We start from the raw sequence: 4,601 nt of genomic DNA, 5'->3' as shown, positions 1-4,601 counted from the left end.
AGAAAAAGGAGATAGTTTACTTCTTGGGATAGAAATTTCATACCTGTTAGAAAATGTGAGTTTGAATGAAATCAAGGAAATATGGTCACAATGCAAATGAAGAGACAATGAGATTTTATTGGAAAGTTCAGGGATATCCCTTATCTCCTTTTCATTCATATTGAGACTCAAATACTAAGGGCTATGCTCCAATTTTGGGACCCCTCATATCAATGCTTCACATTCAATCAGTTTGAATTGATGCCAACTATTGAAGAATACGCTAAATTTTTAAATAAAGAAAATATGCCCAAAGATAAGATCTACTGCTATGAGGATGGATGGACAAAATTTGGATGTAGATTTTCTTTTTCGATATATCCAAAACCTTGGGTTCCACTTGTCGGTCCCTGGGGTGTCACTAGTTATGCTCCAACGCTTGTTCAAAGAGATGTGGGTTCTCTCCAGTTTTTCCTTATGACCCTTGGCCTTATGGATATTGATTTTACATATATATGGAGTTCTAATACAGTGAGCAAAGTCAAGGAAATCATATCCAATTGGAAGGATGTTAGATGCATAAAATCTGGCGTACGAACAATAGACACCACTCCCAGATATCTATTATGGCAATATGATAGAGGAAAAGGGTTCAAAGCCCCTATGGTTACTGACCCAAAAGATTACAAAGCAGAGGTGGACTATAGATATGAAGATGCTTTCAAAATACTCATTATTGGAAACAACTCATACATTAAGAGAATATATGTTGTATCATAACACTTGGTTGATATTCAAAATGGATCCAATTAAGTACACATTTGAAAAGCTAGCACTAACTGAAAGAATTGCTCGTTGGCAAGTTCTTATGTCTGAATACGACATAACTTATATTGCTTAAAAAGCGATCAAAGGGAGTGCTTTAGCAGAATTTCTTGCCCATCAACCCATAACAGATCATGGGACAAAGAAATTTGAATTTTCTAATGAGGACGTAATGGCCTTATATGAAATAAAAAAAAATCAACAAAGGCAGAAAAGTGGATCTTGTTCTTAGATGGAGCTTCTAACGCATTAGGTCAAAGAATTGGAGTAGTATTGACGTACCCTGAGGGCAAGCTAGTTCCTACCACAGTCAAACTATGTTTCAATTATACTAACAATATCGCTAAATATGAAGCATGTGTCATGGGAATTCAAGCAGCTATAGACTTCAAAGTCAAGATTCTAGAAGTGTATGGAGATTCTGCCTTTGTGATTTATCAATTAACAATCCCGCTACGTTACCAACAACAACATTTCTGCTAATATATGCCAACTCTTATTTATAATTGTGTTTAATAGAAGTATCTTTGTAGATGTGTCTAATAAAAATATCTTTTTATGGCTGTGTTTAATAGAAGTGTCTTTATAGATATATTTTTTGGATGTGTCTCTTTATATATGTGTTTAAAATATAATAATTAATCATTGTTGGCAATAAGTTGACAGATAATATGTTGGTACCTTATACTTTTCCATCAATTAAAAGGTGAAAAGGAAACTCGTGATGCCAAATTGATATCATATCATACTTATATTCAAGAATTTATTGAGGATTTTGATGAGGTTGTGTTTTGCCATGTATCACACGAAGACAATTATTTGGCTGATGCTTTGGCCGCATTATTCTCAATGTTCAAAATAAGTGATGATAGGAATGTTCCACTCATAAAAGTGAGAGTTCGTAATCAATCTACACATAGCCACACAGTGGAATCAAAGCCAGATGGTAAGCCTTGGTATTAGGACATCAAATGTTACCTTCAAAAACAAAAATACCCTCCAGGTGCATCTGAAAATGACAAAAGAACCTTAAGGAGATTAGCCATGGGCTTATTTCTGAATGGAAATGTTCTTTACAAGAGAAATTATGATATAGTTCTACTCAGATGTGTAGACGCCGAAGAGGCCGAAAAAATCATTAAAGAAGGGCATGAAGGTACTTTTGGAACTCATGCAAATGGACATGCCATGGCAAGACAAATAATCAGGGCCAGATACTATTGGATGACTATGGAAGCGCATTGCTTCAACCATGTGAAGCAGTGTCACAAATGTCAAATTTATGGTGATAAGATTTATGTATCACCTAGACTTCTAAAATTTTGACTGCGCCATGACCATTTTCTATGTGGGGGCATGGATGTCACTGGTCCTATTGAACCAAAGGCTTCAAATGGGCATCAATTCATCTTAGTGGCAATTGATTTCTTCACAAAATGGGTAGAAGCTGCTTCTTATGCTAACATTATGCAAAGTGTGGTGACCAAGTTCATGATAAGGGAGTTGATTTTTCATTACGGTATACCAAACAAGATCATTACAGATAATGCTACCAACCTCAACAATAAGTCGGTGAAAGAGGTGTGTGAAAAAGTTAAAATTTAGCATCATAATCCATCACTGTATCATTCAAAAATGAACAGGACAATTGAAGTAACTAATAAAAACATCAAAAAGATCATTCAAAAAATGCTTCCATTTGCCCTGCATGGATATCGTACTTCTGTTCCTACGTCAACAGGGGCAACATCATTCTCTTTGGTCTATGCAATGGAGGCAGTACTTCCTATTGAAGTCAAAATACCTTCCTTGAGAGTCTTAAGGGAAGAAAAATTGGAAGAATCAGAGTGGATCCAAAATCTATCGATCAATTGAATCTCATTGATGGAAAACAATTGGCTACATTATGTCACGGCCAACTTTATCAGAAAATAATGATAAAATCCCATGAAAAGAAAATCTATCCTCGGCAATTCCTGGAAGGCGGTCTAGTCCTCAAGAAGATCCTGCCCATTCAAATGGATCAACGTGGGAAGTAGACACCAAACTATGAAGGCCCTTACATTGTAAAGCATTTTCTAGATGGGCTCTAATCCTTACTACGATGGATGGTGAAGAGTTTTCATTGTCAGTCAACTTAGATGTTGTAAAGAGATATTATGCATAAAAAAGACGAAAGTATAAAATAAAATAATATAAAATATAAAATATAAAAAAGAAAAAAGGTGTTTGCCGATGTAGAAAACCGAAAGGCTGCAAAGGCAAAAAGCAAAAAAAAACCCAAAAGAAAAACAAAAAAATGAGGTTGCTAATATCTCAAAGAATATGACATTCTAAAAGATGGTCTAGATCAACATATTCATCAATGTCTTTAAAAGCTGGTTACAAATGATTCGAAATAGAAACGGTTTACTAGTGTTGTCATTCTAAAAGAGAGCATTCGATAAATTAATTGTATTCTCTTCTATTTTTGGTTTGTGATTCTTTGTATCAATCATCTCATCAACACCACACCCGCTTGCGTTGATGAACATCTTTATTGAATTATTTGTTTTTTTTTTTTTTGTCTTAGATTTTATGATCCTTTTGTCAATTATCTCATTAGTACTACCTTTGCTTGTTTTCAATGTGCATTGTTATTTTGATACTGGAATGCAAAATATCTGCTAATTTTATAAATAGATGAACACCAACAGTCACAAATGATTATGGGCTCTTTAAAAAAAAGAAAAAAGAAAAAAGAGAATAGAGATTACATGCTCCTTTTCAAAACCAAATGCAAGAGAAAGAGAATAAGAATGTTCTAAGTTCATTTTTCTTTGAATGCCATCGATGACAATAAAGATATGTAGAAAATAGGAAACAACAATTACACAACAATCATGCATCATATCTTTAAACAAAAAAAAAATATTTAATTTCTATTTTGAATTATGCTTTCAAAAAAATTCATCACCATTATCACATTTTTATTTCAGACAACTCAATCATCAGATTTTTATTGTGTGGGATAATCATATTCAACTGGTACCTATAAGTAATCTTTTTTTTTTAATTAGGAATATTTTTTTTTATCTAGTATCTATTGTGTTGAAACTAACTCGCTAGTCATCGAATCTTTCCTCGAGGGGCAACCATACCCAACTAGCACCCATTTTGCTTTTCAATTTCTCATAGGACAACCATACCCAATTGGTACCTATCTTGATTTTCAATTCATCATAGGGCAACTATATCCAACTGGTGCCTATCTTATTTCTCAATTCCTTAGGGGGCGACCATATCCGTCTGGTACCCATTTTGTTTTTTCTTTCTTTATTATAGGGCAACTATACCCGACTGATAGCTATATTTCTTTTCAATTCCTTTTGGAAAAACCATATCCAATTGGTATTCATATTGTTTTCTTGTATGGGACAATCCTGCGCAACCGATTCCCATCGCATAATTTTAATGAAGTAGCATGCTTGACTTCTATTTGATAGGTAAAAACTCAATACATTTTTATGGACAAATTTAGATAAACACCTTTGTCCTTTTATTGTTTAATCATACTCTATATCTTTATTTCTATTTTTGTTTTCAATACACAAAAAAATATAATTACAATTTTTTTGAATAAGTTTTAATATAATAAAAATAAAAAACAAGACAACAACACCAGTAATTCATCACAAGCAATTGATATAAAATAATTAGAATATCCTTATAACCGCTATATTATTGTTTAGTTTGATTGAATAAATAATAAACTCTCATCATATTCAGTTTGATTGAAAAAAATATATATAAAATAA

General features: G+C 33.0%; 1 pseudogene; it reads left to right on the top strand.

Annotated features, from left to right (window-relative positions):
• The first annotated feature begins 688 nt into the window (after positions 1-688).
• LOC107473853 (uncharacterized) lies at positions 689-2,971 on the top strand (annotated as a pseudogene).
• Positions 2,972-4,601: the final 1,630 nt, after the last annotated feature.

This window comes from Arachis duranensis, chromosome 2 (genome assembly GCF_000817695.3).
Source record: "Arachis duranensis cultivar V14167 chromosome 2, aradu.V14167.gnm2.J7QH, whole genome shotgun sequence".
NCBI classification, from domain to species: Eukaryota; Viridiplantae; Streptophyta; class Magnoliopsida; order Fabales; family Fabaceae; genus Arachis; species Arachis duranensis.
The sequence above is the reverse complement of the archived record's forward strand: the minus strand, read 5'-3'. Positions and strand labels throughout refer to the sequence as shown.